Here is an 18,342-nt window from a genome sequence, read left to right on the forward strand (position 1 = left end):
CAATTTTAGACTGTTGTGTGTGACAGCAGGGGCAACTGGCAGATAGCACAAATTGCTTATGAGAGTGGTGTGAGGCCAATGACAGGAAAATCATCTTGCATAACTGAATGGAGAGGAAGAAGTACATTTGCTTCACAGCAAGCACTACAAACAGGTCAGGAAAATAATAAAGAAGACAATTTTTCATAACCATACTTAGTAAGCAAAAAGTGTATTTTTAGCGAAGACTAAAGTACATAATCTGAGGTTTTTAAGAAAGCAGATATTTCTAAGCATTGCTCAGAGTTTGGGCATGAAATTATTCATAAAAATAAGATCCTAAGTGTTTTTATAATAAAAAAGTTAGACTTTAAAATAGAAGATTTAATCTTATTTTGCAAGACATATCTGTTCAAAGAACCTAATCATAAATGAAGTATGTGCATAGATATATAAATGATATCACACAATAAGTACAGCTGTAAACCATCCAAGAATATCACATCTACATTTCGTCTCTGACTTACCATGTTCAAGTGAGGTGAGAATGGCCATCCAGGAAAAGACCACCCAAGAACAGCTATACAACTAGATGACCCAGTGACCACAGAAATGCTCTCTCAAGAGCACTGAAATCAATGGAAGTTTCTCTCCCCTTATCTCTCAACCTGTGATACAAATGCCCGGAATAAATTCTCAATCCCAGAAGACAAGCAGGCACTCTCCTTATCATGAATCTTTTCACTATCTTGTCCTTCAAAGTTGGCTCAAATCTAATTTTCTCTGCAAGTCCTTTTCCTTTGAATCTTCTGTGAGCCTTTTGTAGCACTTTTAAAACTCAATTAAAAGAGGAGAGGTTCTCAAAACAAAGTTCCACTTACCCAGTTCACCACTCACCAGACTTACTGACACTCTCCATTAAAATGTAAACCATACCTACTGGTGCTGTAGTTAACTAAACACCCACAGCTACTAGATTTTGCCCCACATATATTTAAGAAATTCTGTTCCCACCACACTTACTGTACCTGCCTCATGCTTATTGCAATGAAAACTGCTGACTGCCTAACAAGCATCCATTCCTCCTTCCCCCTTCCTAATCAAACCACGATATACGAAGAACTAATCATTGGGATGATCTGTAATGAGAATTTTTTTACCAAGGAAAGTCTTTGTAATACTCCAATCAGTAGGCTCATACTCAAAGGAAAGGCCTTAATTTACATGAAAAGTTTGACAAATAAATACATCTGTATAAGCTTTAAGTTAAAATAAAATAGTTTAAGTAGATATACATCTTTTCAGTAATTACACTACCTTAACTATCTTTTATTGTTACTTTATCAACAATACTCCCAATACCATCAGCTAGGAGGACTTCTATTCTAACCCTATAGTACTACAGCATTTTTTATTGTTCAGTTAGCATCTCCTCCATAGTATGACACTAAACTTTTAAAAAACAAATACAGTATTTCTAAGTTTATGTCAAAAACACATATTGATTGCCTTAAACATGTACAGAACACCTATCATCCTTGGTACCCTAATTTCTTATTTCTAAAAGTGTGTTCAAAATGTGATGTCCACATTTCTTCATGAGTCACCCTCTCCAGGGCTCTTAGCAATCTACATGCTGTGGTTCATTTTATTCTCTAGAATTAAGGTCTGCAGAGGAGCAGACCTTGTAAAATGCTGAAAATGGAATCCAGATTTTCTGATGCCCAGTTTGGTTGTTCTTTCTTAGATGCTTCCAATTTTGGCCAATCATCAAATATTATTACATCTTCTTAAACCATGTAAATATTTTTAATTCATTATCTCCTCACTAAGTCTAGTGCTAACATTCTGTGTCATGATGGTAAGTGCTTTGGAATGAGAAGCAGGAGACATCAATAGAATATGTAATATCTTTTTAACATTTAGAGTTTCTTAAGAATAATTTCGAATATCAAAATATTAAATAATGAGGAACTAAATGTGCATATGCAATAGCATATCCTGGAAATAACTAAAAGATTATAATTAGTATAAAATCTTTGGGAGAATCTCTGGCAATGTGATATCCTGTGTATCAAATAACATTCTTGTATAAAATACACTTAAAACTAAGTAATTTATAAATTGAGATGATCTAAAACTAAAGTTTGTATTGTACTTGTACTATATCACCTGTTTCTTTAATATAAATGTTCAAAATAGGTAGTGAGTCAAATAGTGGTCCCTTAAAAGACATGTCCAAGTCCTAATCTCTAGTACCTGTGAATGTGACCTTATTTGGAAAGAGGGTCTTTACTGATATAATTAAGTTAAAATTTTCAGATGAAATCATCCTGGATGTAGGGTGGGCCCTAAAACTAATGACTGGTGTCCTTATAAAAGGAAGAAGAGGGAGATTTGAGACACAGGGAGAAAGCCACATGAAGACAAGGGTAGAGATTGAAATTACACATCTACAAATCAAGGAATACAAGAATTGCCAGCAACAACCAGAAGCTAGGAGACTCAACCAATTTTCCCTCAGAGATTACAGAAGGATTCAGTCCTGCCAACACATTGATTTTGGACTTCTGACTTCCAGAACTGTGAGAAAATAAATATGTTGTTTTAAGTCACCAAGCTTGTAGTATTTGAGTCCTAGGAAGCGAACACAGTATGTAATTAGTTATTTGCACTTATACATCTTGATATGTATCCTTTCCATTTCCAAAATGGACTTTCTAAACTGTTATAATAAAAATGTCATGTGTACTTGCTCAAAGAGCTGAATAAAGAAGCATATAAAAAGAGGTAGAAAAACAAAAATGTTTAGAAAACAGACTGGACTGAAATAATTGCTATAAAGAACCAATGTGGTATAGTAAAGACCATAGGTCTTAGAGTTAGAATGGCAATTTCTATTCTCAGTTCTATCTTTTTTTTTTAGTTATATGAGCTTGGACAAAGTATTTAACCTCCCTGAGCCGCAATGACCTACCTCATCCACAGAACGAAAGGTAATAGTATTCCATTATATAGTTGTGAAACAGACATGTGATAATTTGTTATACGTTTTGCGTATTCCTAGGGATATAGTAAACTTTGAATGTTAGCTGTTATTAATTGGAATTAAATGTTCACAATAAATTATCTCTAAATCAATCTTTTAGAGCAGATTTAAATTCCCATTGGACTCCCTGAGAAACTAGCCTAGACCTCTTTCTCCAGGGACAGTTTCTCTAATTTTAAAGAACCTCACCCACAAAACCAATATTAACTTAAGTAAGATATTATTAAGAATGTCCCCCAATTAAGAAATAGTTATCATTTATTATTAACTAAGATCACCACTTACTTCACTAACACAGAAAATAAAGGGCTTGTTGCTCCAAGTTACGCTTAATTTTATTCCATTTCCCAAGTGACCACCTTCTAACCACACAAGCCATCTCTTAGCCTCCATGACCCTACGTTACCCTGATACAAAAAATAATTATGCAAATCTCTGTCCAGTTCTTTTTAGGTTAATCAGTATTGAGTGACACGTGCACAAAATCCTTTTATAATTAATACTCAACATGTGAATAGTATTTTTAGAGTAGAGTCTGCACTGGAACACTAGAGCATTCATTTCCTGATAAAATCCTAATCCTATAAATGAAACTTTTACTCCTTTATTTATGAGTCCCTTTTACAAATAAGGAAGCTCAGAGAAGCCTAGCAAATTGCCTAGTCACAGGGTCATATCAGTCTAATAATATAACATTTTCTCTTTAATTTTGTATTATAAAAAAATTAAACATATATATATAAACAGAATATATATAACCATCATCTACCCATAACCTAGCTATTTATTTAAAAAATTTACTTTCAATTTCTCAAAATTTCCCTAGTAATACAGCAAATGTACATCTCCAGCTGTAATGCATAATTTAAAACGTACATCATATATTAAGACAAAAAGAGGGCAGAGGGACAACCAGAAAAGATATTCCAGGAAGAGAATTTCCCACCAAAAGCATTCTGTCTTTAAACCCATAAAGACTGAGAGAAGAACTCTAGGGAATAACACTCAGTAAGTGAGTCACCAAAATCTTACTGACAAAGCAGGAAATGAACAGGAAGTCTGAAAATTCACTAGCAAAAGCAAAGCCTAAATATGCATAAGCCTAATGATTACATCTCACATAAAGACACTTTGAATCAAAAATCTGCTTTTCTGTTGATATTCAAAGTAAGCTGCTCTTAAAAGTGTATACTGGTATTATGGCAGATAAAGCCTTTAGAAAAATGGGTACCTCACTTCTCTCCTACTTGTAATCATGAGTAATTTCCACTAAAATAAACAAGTGAAATATTCCCAGGAATCAATCATCATTTTTACCTAAATAGCTGTTGGAAGAGGGATTTTCTCTGCTAGTAGTCATCATGAAAAGCACTGCATCCAATTGATATGTCGGAGGGGAGAGGGGGCACAAATTCACCTGTAAATATAAGAATATAAACGAAGAAATAAAATTGCCAGGAATTAGTGAAGACTCAGAACTTCAACACAGAGTGGAAGGGTAGCCAGAGAGGCAGAAAATGGAAAGCCATTTTAGAGAAGTAGCTACATTTTTAACAACCCTTCCGAGACCAGCCTGGCACAAGTAGAGAACAGATGGGATAGTGATAATTATAAACATATTTTCACCTTACTTTTGTACAGCTATTAAGAACCACTTAAGTTTTATATGCTCTTTCCCAGATGCAGCATAGGAGACCTGATAAAAGGCTGCTTACATATTTTATTGAAATAATGATACTAAACAGATACCAAATGTCTCCAAAGATATGCATTTATGTTTAGGATTGTGGTTAATAATTAAATTCTCATTTAGTTTTACCAACAAGGTGGGTTTTATGAGGGAGGAGTTGTCCAGGGCAATACATTCCTTATCGATGATACATTTGGAAGCCTAGAGAGATCTAAGGTCTAGTGGGAAGTTCTAGTCTTTATACTAGGTCCTCCTCTTTAAGTTAATGGAGGCCGATAGGAGGTTTCCAGAGAAGATAATTGAATGATTAATCTGCTGTCCCATGAGTGCAGAGAATAAAGTAGGCTTCTAAGACAGAAACAAGTTTACCAATACTAATTTTGTAAATAAAAACATTGGAAATTGGGTTTTGAAATAAGCAGCGTTTACATCTCCAGGTTGTTTTTAGCCAGTAATTAACTCAAGAACTTAGAGTAGGAATGATTCTCATAAATCTAATGCTTCTCAGACATGGGTAGTAAATCTCCCTGACACTTACTTTCTAGTTTGGGGCACTGATACAAGATTCTTAATTGCAAACAGAAATACACTCTAGTAAATTTAAATAAAGAAATTTATAGGTGAATATTAGAGACACACAGAAACTTCATGATGGCAAGAGAACCAAGCTATGAAGTCAGAAATGGTACTGAAATAACAGCATAGAAATGGTCCAGGAAGCTCAGCACTGCCACCAACACCAGGCATTCTCACTAAACTCCACTTTGCTAACCAGGATCTGCGAGTCAGATGCTATATTAGAAACTCTGCTATAGCTGCCCCTGTAGATGAAATGTATCAGCCACCATCACTGCCAGGATAGTGCCTGTTTCTTGTCACTAATTTCCAATTTAAGGTTTTACCTGTATGCATCTGACTAACACGGAGCCTTGGTCATACGCACGTGTCCTTGACGCAAAAGAGTCTTGGGAAGCAATTTTCTGGCTTCCACTCGAAGGCATGACTCATAGAAACAAATTTTCCCAAACACATGAAAAGAGGCGGAGATGTTGGAAGGAGGTATCAAAGATGTCAAAGGTATCGAAGGTGTAAGAACATCACCACGGATCTCCCTGGGGAATCCACACACCAGCGTTTGAGAAAGAGTCTCTACTATTTCCTCTAAGTCCATGATCTGGACCTGCCAGCCTCTCTTCTCCTCTCCTGCCACCCCTTCCTGCCAGCCACACTGGTCTTCAGTGGTCTAGAACTCTGCATCCCCAAATGCATTCATGACTGACCCCTGCTCTGCTTGCAAGTACCCACCTAAATGTGACTGCCTGGGGGAAGGCCTCTCAGAGCACCCCCCGTGGCCATCCCACCTGCTCCAGCCGAGTTCTTCCTGGTCGCCGTGTTCTGCCTGCTTCATGGAACCGATCACTATTTGATTCTGTTTTACTTGTTTCCTTTCCGCCTCAGTCACCATAATATACGCTCCATGGGACTCTGGATCTTGCCTGTTCTTTCTGATGCCCTATCTTTGGAACCTAGAACAGTGCCTGGCACACACTGGCCTTTCAGATAATTGCTTCATAATAAATGAACCCCTGATACAGTTTAACAGGTCTATTTTATAAGTGTGGAGACTGAGGAAAAGTTCAGTGATTTGTATATGATCATACGGCAAGTTAGTGATCAAAGGCCAAGTCCTTCATGCCCAACCATGTAATTTCCATTAAAAGAAAGGTGCAAGCAGTTGTTCTTAAAGAAAGGGAGGCAACGGGGAAGAGCAGAAAGAAAGATGATTAGGAAAAGGGCCTGAGCTCCAGAACCATACATTTATGAGTCATAATCCATGCCTCCAAATCTGATATTAGCCTTGCATGTTTTTTTCAGAGAATTAAATGTGACCATATATGTTTATTAAATATATATGTTATTTCTATAATACCTGACATGTATAGGTTCTTAACAATTGGAAGCTATAAAAGTTATTGTTAATTTATGAGTAATGATCCATGTTTGAACACATATTCTCAATAACATGCTGAGAGGCACATCTTGAACATAATCTAAATCAGAGTCCTCAAGTATTAAAATAAGAATATAAAATTTACTGGGAATCTACTATACACCAGACGTGTTATACACAGGTTGAAGTCTCTAAATTTCTTCCTAGTTATTAATGCAAAAAGCATTTCAATCTCTTCTGGCCATCTCCAAAGATTATTTGTCACTGTAAACTAAGAGCAAATATAGGTTATTATTTTCAATTCTTTCATTTATTTCAAAGCATTTACTGAGTCAAACACTTGGCAAAGAATTGGAGACACAGAAGCCGTAAGGTAATCCCTGCCTTCAAGGTACTCTTTCATGAGAGTACCAACAACGCGACACATACAAGATGCTATAGGAACCCAGAAGAATGGTCCCCAACCTAGACTGTAAACTAGAAAGGGCTGTTTTGTTGCTGTTGTTGAGAGTATTACCGATAGCCACCCCAGGCCTTCGCCTGTCTGCTGTCTGTGTCCATGGGCTACGCATATGTGCTTATAAGGGCTTTTTTGGAGAACGTGATTCTGAGCAGAACCCTAACTGACAATGAGGAGGAGTTAACCAGAAGTAGGGGTGAGGCCAGCCCAGCAGAGAAAAAAGCACCTGCAAAGGCCTGGGGGAGAAATTAAGAGTGGCTCCTTTAAGAAGCTGAAATGTTATGGCAGAGTAGGGTGACGACAGCCCCCAGAAAGAGAATCCCAAAACAGCGCCTGTCTGCAACCCCCTTCAAGAGGGCTAATGCTAGGAATGATGAATTTCCTTTAATTACTTTGCTTTTCTCAAAAAAAAGAAACTATTCCATTAATTATTATAGTACCTCTCCTGTATGGCACTAATCCTCAATTTTAGTTAGGGTTTATCCTATTTTTAAAAATATATACATGTGCATATTAAACATTATATTTTCATCAAGGCTCAGTTTCATGTTCTTTGTCAATTCCTTTTACATTAGCAACTTTTCTTAAAGAACTGTCCTCCTCCTTTCTTTGTGCCGGGAATGCCTTCGAGTCACCTTCCTTTGACAAGGTTCTCCAAGCAGCGTTTTTCAATTTCTCCCGAAAAACGACAGCACTTTCTACATTATTTCCATTATAGCTTTTAGCAAATTGCCTCTTAATAAGTTTCTCTCTTGCAAGACTGAGCTTCTGGAGGGAAGGTTTTGATCTTTGCATCCCAAACGTTATCTCTTTCTTTCTGATAAACATTTTTTATTTTAGAAGAGCTTTGGATTTACAGAGAGGTTGCAAAAGCTGTACAAATAGTTCCCTAGGGGTCTTTTTAAAATTCAGTTTCTGATACAGTATGTCCGGGAAAGTCCCAGTAGTCTGGATTTCTAACACTTTTCTACCTCATGCAAATGCGGCTGGTCCAGGGACAAATTAGGACAAAAGTTCTCAGCTCTGGCTGCAAAAGGAAATCACCTGGGAAGGTTTTTTGTTTGTTTGTTTGTTTGTTTTAAAATTCTATGCCTGGGCCCACCCCCAGAGATTCTAATCTAATTCATCTGCCATAAACTCAAGAATCAGTATTTCAACAAAAGCTTTCCAGGTGATTTCAACGTGCAGCCAAAATAAAAAACCACTTCTCCTCCTACATTATCTGACACATATCCTAGCAGCTCTCGATTTCCTTCTCTGTAAAACAGAAATAATTACAACTATCTATTAAGGTGTTACTAGGAGCAAATGAAAGAGTGCAAGTCAGCACCAAATTCAGAACTTACGAGATTCGAGAAGTGTTAATTACAAACCCTGACAGGAAGAACGTGTAAATCCACATTTCTCATCAATAAGCACTGAGGCCATTCTATCTAAACTGTCTTCCCGGAGTTAGGCCGCTCTCAGGTCCCCAGCAGTCAGGGGGTCACTGAAAAGGACGGCAGTTCACAGTGCTGGGGTGGAGTCACTATAGAAATCACTAGTCTTTGGGGAATGTGGTCTAAGTACGCTTTGATTAATTCCGCAGATTCAGCAGCTGAGCCCGGAGTCCCCGCCTGGGTAGGACAGAAACAGCTTTGTACGGGGACCGTCGAGGGGGCAGCTAGTTGGGTCTAAGCTGCTTACTGCCGAACAATGAGTGAGCGCATCCAAACTGCAGCTGGTCCTAAGAGGAGACCTCGGAGGATCATCTGTTTTCAAACCGCTGTCCTGAGGCTTGCGGGCACAGCTCCTCACAAAACTGAAAGAGCCACAGTAGGTCATTAACAATCAAGCAAGGAACACCAGTAGTTGTGAAACTGCAAGTCTCCTACATTGGCTTCGAGCCCAGAGCCCCTTCCCCAACTCTAAGGAATATGAAAGCAACTCTGCTGTTACAGACACCGGAGGTTAAAGAGCTATCTTTTCTTTACGTGCCTCGACCCTTTTTATCAGGCTAAAGGAGGGTTAATAGGCTCTTGGGTGATTAGAAAAAAGTTTACAGATAGAGTTTACAGATGAAGAGATGCCACGCATACTTACTCTCCCCTCTGAGCTAGAAAAGAACAACTACATAGAGAATTAATCCTCGCTTAAACTAGACCAATTACTAATTATTTAGTAACAGATAAGCATCTGTGCCCAAAATAGTGTCACCCGCTTGAACAGCTAGAATACAACTATCAAGACTTAAGTGACATGTTTTTCATGGCCGTTATGTCTATTATCTTATTTCATATCCTTTGAATAATATACTTCCAGAAGTAATGAGTGGGCATTTATACAAACACACATAAATATGAAAGCATACTCATCAAGTTGTAGTAGAGAAAAGTTGGGAGGCTTTTAAATTTACTTTCACTTCTGTACCTTAATTTATTTATAAAAGCATATGTTACTTTTTGAAATGTACCATAAATTTGCTTTAAAGATATATGACATCTGTTAGCAATCTGTTTCTTAGTATACGTAAAAGAAAATTACTTTTTCAAATCAACAGACTACATACATTAGTAGCTACCAATAACACATAAAAATCATGTAAGCTCATTTACTCTTAGAGTTTTACCCCTTCTGTAAATTTATCTAAATCAAGTTTTAAATACTAGAATGGACTATAGAGATCACATGAATAAATATGCATGGATTCCAGTCTCATTTAAATGATCTGCCATCACTGAATAGCCAACATTTCATGAAACTTATCCTTGCTCTTTGACATCCATCCCTCCCATTGGTGTGAATTTTTGATTTTTCTAAAAGATAATAATATCTCTTTCACAGTTATCTTTAGATTCACAAAGACAACAGGAAATAACATAAATGAAAAGTTATGAAATCATATATAATAAAAACTTCCTAGGCCACAACAAGCTTCTGAGACTTAGAAATGCTGAAATTAAATACAGAGATGGGTGCATGGAAAACAATGTCCAGATAGTGAATACAAATATTTTATTTTCTTCTAAATATGCCATGTACTTTTTGCTCATTCTATGCCATGGGAGAGTAATAATATTTTAAATGGTGCTAGAATCCAATCCCCCATCAATCTTCTACAAAAAAGTAGGAGTCATGCCAGACTCCTCCCTCTTAGTTATCCCCACACCTGATCAGTCAGGATGTCCTGTTAATTCCATCCCTTAACTCTAGTCTCTTAGTACCAAAATAGTCTTCTAACTGGTTTCACAATCTCCAGCCACCACTCCAACCTATCTGTCAAACTTATCGAGTTACTGACCTAAATTCCCAAATTCTTCGTACACCTGACACCTACATAATTTTATTAACCATTGTCACCCCAATAAATTCAATAAAAATAAAATAAATAACTACAAAAAATAAAATAGCATATAAGATGCTCCAAGACTGGACTCCTGCCTACCTGTCCAAATTACCTCCTGTAATGTTCTCATGGGCGGCAGCCAGCCCTCTAGCCACATCAAATCCCCATTTATAACAACTGGGCCACATTTCTATGGCTTTGCATATGCTTCTCAAGGAAAAATCTCCACCACCACCACCTCATCTGCTTAGATAAGATGGATTCTCACGTTTCCACCTCAGACCTTCCCAAGGAGAGGCAGCTCCTCTGTTCTTTATGCTCCCTTTGCTTCCTCTGATATAGCAAGAATTTGGTGCACAAGTTTTTCCTTATAGTCTTAGGGAGTGGCACAAATCCTGGAACAGAAATGTTTGCTGAAAGAACAAATGGATGACTGATGAAATGCCCGTGGACTAAATAATGAGATGACTACAAAGGTTGAACACTGTCCTCCTTTCAGAGAACATCAGAAGAGTCAGTATTTTTTACCAAAGGACCTTTCCTCTAATGTGCCCTGAAAGGACTCAGGAGCAATAAAAATGTTGCCAGACTAGGGATGTCTCTTTCATCCATGCAAGTTCCATCTTCTATAAAAATCACCGTTATGATAAGCAGTGAGGGTGATAAATTACTCGTTAAAATTTACTATTTTTAATAACAAAAGGAATATACAATTATTATGGAAATATTAGAATGTAAAGATAAGTAAAAGTCTAAGTTGTCCATAATCCCAACAAGCAGAAATAATCAACATTGATAATGTTTTGGGGATATTCTCTTAAATTGATTTTTTTTATACATAGATTCTATTACATACAAAAATGGAATCATATTACACAAATTTATAACTCAATTTTCCATTTCACAATATTCTGTGTTCAGTTATAATAATTATCTACAGCTATAATCACATGAAATGTGTATTAAAAATGTAGATTGCTGGACTCCATCTCTTGACCTATTGAGACAATATTTGGATAAAGAGTCATAGACTAACCATCTTAACCCTCTAAACAATTCAGTAAACTCTGTACAGTAAACTTTGAGAGCCACTAACCACAGATAGTATTTTCAAATCACTATGGTAAAATGACAGAAAAGTGGAGGTTTCAAAGGTATTTATTTTGGCTGCACATAAGAAAGCGTAAGAGCCATTACACAATGGAACGGGTTACGATCCCAGTTGATGAGCCCTTGGCACTCTGCAAATAGATTTTGAATAACTAGTCTTAGGCATGTGGTGGTCATTCTGTATCAGAAAAGAGGTTGAAAGAGATCATTTCTAAGGTCTGTCTCGACTGTAAAGTCCTAAGACTCTATAATCAGAGAATGTTAAGGCTAAATTATACTTCAGAGGCAAAAAAGAATAGTTACCTGGGAAAGCAATTATGGAACTGAATGGGAACTGGAGGGCAGGGTAGGGGCAGTGATTTAGAGGTAGACAGCTCTCAATGCTGACAAACACTTTGCACATGATTGAAAATATTGTTTTTCTGGAAAAGATAAGCAAATAACTGTTTTTCTAATATTTTTAAACTGGTGATCCTGTGGCTCAAAATATCTTCCTTTGGTAGACACTAACACAGAGCAAGTAAAAGCTAAAGGCTCTGGCTGAAACAGTGACAGACCCAGGCATCTTTGGCATAACTGCCCTATTGTAACCAGTCTGAAGGGGCATCTATAGAACTGTGATAATACCAGTAATCTAATTTAACTTTTTCATTTTCAAACAAATAACCTACAGAAGTTAAGTCTAGAGAAGTTAAGCCTACAGAGTGTTAAGTGTTGTAAATTCTCATGGCTAGTTGGTGACAAAATAATTACCTGAGCCCAGGAGGTGAGACTCAGCGGTTGAGCATGGATCGTAGTTAGATTCCCGGTCAGGGCACATGCCCAGGTTTCGGGCTTGACTCTCAGTAGGGGGCGTGCAGGAGGCAGCTGATCAATGACTCATCCTTGGTATTCCTACCTCTCCCTCTCCCTTCCTCTCTCTGAAATCAATAAAACATATTTAAAAAAAAAAAAAACAAAAAACTAGCTTAGAAATCTACACTGCTCACTCCTAGTCTAGTATTTTAAGTATTAAGATTTCTTTACTACTATAAATTGCCTTTTATTCAAAATCTTAAAAAGCTAGAGATAAATCATAGAAGACCCAAGTGTTTGAAATTTGTACTTATAAAGATGCTACACTGTAAACAAATGGCTTCAAATACCTGCATTTTTAAAGAAGACTGACATTTCAAGGATAGATACAATAGTACTCGTAATATTCTTTTCTCAGAGTTATAACTTAATTCTCTCTTTGGCAAAAAATAATCAGTGATTACTGTCACTTTCTGACATTTAAATAAAAATGCCTTTCAAAAAGACACAATATTTTCAAACATAGCCTATGTGTTATATACACTTCATAGGTCTACCTATGAGTTTACATACATCTCAGTATTTTAACAGATATGCACACTTATAGGTTGCTTATACTGTATACATGTTAATTATAAAATATACAAATTCTTTATTTTTTATAAAATATTATGTCTAATCTTAATAATGCTCTTTCTAAAGGTTGACAAGAGTGATCTAATCATCATATGCTTACAGTAAAAATTATATTTACAAATATCCAACTAAAGAGTTTGGGAATCAGCAGTCTAGGTGATTTTAATGCCTTGACTTTAAATACAACATGTATGTTGACAACTCCTAAATTTCTATCTCTAACCTTAGACATTTCCTAGGAACTGCGCACTCAATACATCTACTTCGATGCATCTCAAACTTAACAAGTCCAAAATCAAATTTCTACACTTACTCCCTAAACTCTTCCTCTAATGGTTGTCTTCATATCAAAAATGACAAGATTCATCCATCCAGTTGCTAAATTTGACACGAATCTGGACTCCTCTCTTAACATCCCATATCCATCAGCAAATCCTGTCCCCATACCAAATCCCACCATTTTTCACTACCTCTGCTGCTGCAATCACCGTCATCTTTCAATAGTCTCCTAACTGGCCTCCTGTTTCTGCCTCTACCCCCCCACAGCCCATCCTCCAAACAGTATCCAGAGTAACACATTAAGTCTGTCATTACCTCCAGTGAGTCCCAATTGCATACTGAAAATAAGCTCTAATAAGGTGCTGTCTGGTCTTCCCATCTCATTCTACTACCCCTCTGAGTTAATTTCCTGCTACTCTTCCACTTGCTTACTTAATTCCAGCCGCCCAGTCCACCTTGCTGTCCATTCAACATTTCAAGAAAAGAGCTGCTGTTCTACGCGGAGGTTCTTTCCCTACACATCTCCACGGCTTTAGCCTCACCTCCTCTGCATGTCACTGGTCACGTCAAAGCATCGTGCAGGTATTCCTGGACTGGCATTGTATCAGCCAGGGTCCTAGAGGGAAACGGGTGCCACACTAAAATTAAGATAATTGGTGGAGAATTTAATAAAGGACAAGGGTGTGGGAAGATGTAGGAAAATCAAACTGGATAATGCATAATCTCGGGGATAATAATAGTAGGGTTATTGCCATCTCCAGCCCTGAAAGAACAAAAAAGTGGAAAGATACTGGAAATCCTAAGAGTCCGTTAGAGAGGGTGCCTTGAGAAAAAACACTGATGGTTAGAAGAGTGCAATGGTCAAACTGAGGCCACCAGTAAAAAAAGATTTGAGAGAACTACCTAAACTCACACTCAGCTCTCTCCCCAGGGGGCTTATAAAGATAGTCTATGTTAATTTTCTTTCCAGGCCAGAGAGCAGGACAGTCAAGGGTGGAAAATGGTCCTAGGGGAGACAATCTGAAGATACTCAACCCACCAAACAATATTTGTGGAATGAATCAATATGATGCATTGGTGACTGTCAACTGAATTAGGCTTATAAACATGCTATATAAACTATATTTCCTTAAAAAGAACTTTTACTGTTGCTCAGAAGAAGTCAGGAGGGACTGAGGTCATCCAAGGGAGAGACTATGAAGGTTTTGCATGAGTTTGATACGGTATATAAGTCACGAGGCATCTCGCATGCCTCACATTCCGTTTTATAGAACTGAAGGTTGATGTCACATTCACCAAGAGAGGAAAATGCAAAAGAAAGGAGGCAGAATCATAGCTGGGCATTACATCAAGGGTCTCCCCATTCTGATGCCTTGCAGGGGATTTATGATCAGTTGATTCATGATGTTTGATGTATATCATAGATGTTTCTGATAAAAGAAACAATGGAAAGAAAAGGCATACATATGTTATATTCCAAAGGGCAAGGAAGTATAAAATATTTAAATATCCATCCTACATACTCATATCCACCACGAATAAACCAAGCAAGGTCCCTCATGAGACACTTCATCCCCCTGCAAGTGTTCATTAAAGAAAAGCTCTTTGAAAAACATACTTTAGTAGAACCTCTGAGTCCTTGGTTTTCTAATTTATTTTTGACACGTGGGGACTTGATGTGTGCAGCAATAAGAATATCATTACTTTTCTTAGACTTTCCCAGACTCCCCAAAGTTGGTGTAATTAGAAGACAAGAAAAAAATAATGGAGAGGAGAGTTAACATCTGTTTTACTCACAAAAACTGAGGAATTAGTGTTGGTGGAGAATTTATTAACAAGTAATATATTTGTTGATTTTAGTAGCACCTCCCAGGCCACCCCTGAAGAAAAAGAAAAAAAAAGTAATCAGGGTAACATCATTAGGAGAAACAAAGTGGAAAATATTGGAAGATATCCTTAGAAAAGGTCCTTCACACCCACTCTTGGTTTCATTAAGAGAAGAATCTCTTTCACTGATGTTACCTATCCGTTTTCATTTTTCTGAAAGGGGAGATAGTGATAAACAGGGTTGACAGAAGATAGAGGGGTAGAAATAGACTTGCTATGGTGTTTGAAATGTACTCTAATCCTAACCCTAGAAACATACCTTTATTCTCTAGTATCACTTTTATAATCCATTTTGATCTATTACACACCTTTTTAACTATGAAAGGAAACCAGTCATGTTACTATGATTGATCGCTAATTAAGAAGTTACAAAAATGATCTCTGAAAGGGATCTTTGGGTTCCTGGAGAAGATCTGTTTGCTATTGTGACCCCATTTCATATGCTTCCCATTAGGGGCAAATCCAAGCTTGTACAATAGGGGCAGGGAAGCCCTTTAAGAAAATAAATTTCAAAATACCACAAAAAAATAATTTGACAGTTATCACAAAAATCACAAAATCCAGAAAAATTGCCTGTGTGTTCAAACAATTACTAGACATGTTTCTGTATACTTCTCTTTTTGGTGTTTTGTTTTGCTTTAGCTCATACACTATGGTTGCCTCTGCATATTTCAAGGATTTCATAATATTTTCTGTGGAGAACAGAAAGATAATTCAACCTCTCCTCTATGAGGTTGTTCCTCCTCTACCCATATGTTTTCTGCGCCAGGTGCTACACAGGGCACATGCATGTCACAGAATGACCTCGGGCCTTGTGCTTTCACTCATCACGCTGGGTACATAGGCTCAGTAAGCAGTTGGAAGACTCCTGGAAGACATTCCTTTACCAGGACAGTAGAAATAACTTAATTATATACTGAAGTAACTTCGAACCACATATGACCATACGAAATTGCCAATGTTCAATCATCTATGACCTCCAAAAATGACAATTTCATATGGCTCACACTAATATATCCCACTAAGCCCAAAATAAATGTATCTCCAACTCAGCATCCCGTTAGCCAGATTCCAAAATTGGCCATGGCCGCTCTCACACACTTTGCACTGGGGAAATATTACAGAGGGAAGTAAGGGTGCAAAAGACCTCAATCTTACCAATAATGTATGACATCTTTGTTTGTTTTTAGTTTTAAAAGGAGTTTATTAAAGAATGTTATTAGGAAGGCAACATGTGATCTATCATTTTGAAAAGACTTCTGTTTCTTCATGCTGTATAATAAAGGTAACGTAAAAGGCTAAAGAATAATAAGCTTCACCCGGCCGGGTGTGGCTCAGCGGCTGAGCGATGACCTAGGATCCAGGAGATCACAGTTCGATTCCCGGTCAGGGCACATGCCCAGGTTGCAGGCTCGATCCCCAGTCGGGGGCACGCAGGAGGCAGCGGATCAATGACTCATTATTGATGTTTCTCTCTCTGTCTGTCTCTCTCTCTCCCTTCCTCTCTCTGAAATCAATTTTTAAAAAAACATATTAAAAAAAAAAAAAGCTTCTTTTTACTGGATTCTCAGAATAGCACAGTGTAGTCATTTCTGCAATGCTAGAATAAATAAAGTCTTTTCTATGCTACTCTTTTAAAAGTGATGAATAACAACAGAGGATGGCATAAAAAAAGGCATTTTTCTATTCATTCTCTAGTATTGGAGCCAGTATTTTTACCAGCACAGGCTACAATTTTCACTTTACCCACTGTAATAAGTTCTGGAATCTCTCTGAATTCAACATCATTCAATACAAAAGTCCACACATTATCACTGAATCTGTACGCATTTAGAAAGCCCCTGAAATGGACTCTGTTCTGACCCTCTGAGCCAATGCTGAGTTTATAGTCTTGTCAAACTGAAGTGGAACTTGAAGGGCAAGTTGGGGGTCATCTGTTGAGGCTGGATGAGCTCATCGAGGCCTTCCTAAAGACTGTTTCCCAAAGTGATGTTTCTATATAACTGATATGCCATGGCTTAGGAGGAAGAAACTGTTTTTCTTGTTCAGTCTTGCATTAAGGTCTATAGCTTCCCGCTACAGAGCAGCATGGCCAGCGTATAAAACATCTTAATTTCAAATTTTACATGTGATCATGCCAATAAGCCCCAGGATCTTGGTCAGAGCCTGGGAAAATAAGGAGCCCTAAAAGTTAAGGCTCACTAACTTCACAGTAAATCAACTCTGCAGTCCCAGTCCTATCACTAAAAGTTTTGTCACCTGAGAAGTCCCAGGAAAACCTACAAGGCACATCAAAAAAACAAACACACTTCTCTTTTCTCCTAAAGTAATAGTGCCCACATGTCACATAGAAATGATTTCCCAATTTACAGGCACAAGTAGAGAAGACCTTGTCCATCCATTATTGCATTCAAATAACCCTGTCCAAAATGATGAAAATGTCTGTGAAACAAAGAGTCCTCTGTTGGCACAGGACTCTCATCTCCCTGTCATTATTCCCCAGGGCACTCATCAATTACATGTTCTGCACACCAGGCATCTTGCCCTCATGTGAGCACTTGTAAAACACAGAGCCATCTGATAAAAGCGGTCTCAGTGTAAAATGTAAACTTGTGGTATATCTGGAATCTGACACCAGGCTATTTGGTAACTGGCCCTACGGGTGAACTAGCTCTCTGACAACATGCTTTTTAAATCTGACAAAATGCCACACAGAGAACAGTTGAGCTAGAGCCCTCAACCCATTTTAATGTGAATCTTTTTCTTTTTCTTTTCTGATTTTACAGATAAATCTCTCCACTGCAGACTGGTGCCTTGTAGAGGCATACTGCTTATCTGCAGGATTCTGCTGAGTCAGCAGCACAGTCCAGGAGACCTGTGCTGAGTCTACACAATGACCACCGTGTCAGTAGCATAGCTTCTAGGAATAGTGTCATCAGCATGAAACACAGAGTCAGCCCTAATAATTAAAGGAGTGCTTTGGAAGTTAAGACATATGATGGAAAGTTATTCTAGAAGGTCATTAACACCTGGCTTCTTTGCAATAATTGAGAACATAGCTGCATAAAAATAATAAATAAAACTATATCAAGTGTTCACTCCACTTACATTTCAAAAGATATCAAATATAATCAACACAGATTATAGATTCAGATGAGACAGAGCCACAGCTAAGCCTCAG

The 18,342-nt window shown here is 37.6% G+C and overlaps 1 protein-coding gene and 1 pseudogene across 6 annotated transcripts in view; both read right to left on the bottom strand.

Moving 5' to 3' along the window:
- The window catches only part of GULP1 (GULP PTB domain containing engulfment adaptor 1), a 185,271-nt gene that overhangs the window by 141,144 nt on the left and 25,785 nt on the right, over positions 1–18,342 (bottom strand). The window contains exon 1 of one of the 6 annotated variants that reach the window (XM_016213455.2): positions 4,346–5,103. The exons of the other annotated variants lie outside the window; for them this stretch is intronic. The gene's annotated coding sequence lies outside the window, so the exon portion shown is untranslated. Of the gene's footprint in view, positions 1–4,345; positions 5,104–18,342 lie in introns of those variants that run through there. 6 annotated transcript variants of the gene reach the window in all.
- LOC107537775 (transcription initiation factor IIA subunit 2 pseudogene) lies at positions 16,163–17,613 on the bottom strand (annotated as a pseudogene).

The sequence above is a fragment of the Miniopterus natalensis genome, chromosome 8 (assembly GCF_054644295.1).
Source record: "Miniopterus natalensis isolate mMinNat1 chromosome 8, mMinNat1.hap1, whole genome shotgun sequence".
Classification (NCBI taxonomy): domain Eukaryota; kingdom Metazoa; phylum Chordata; class Mammalia; order Chiroptera; family Miniopteridae; genus Miniopterus; species Miniopterus natalensis.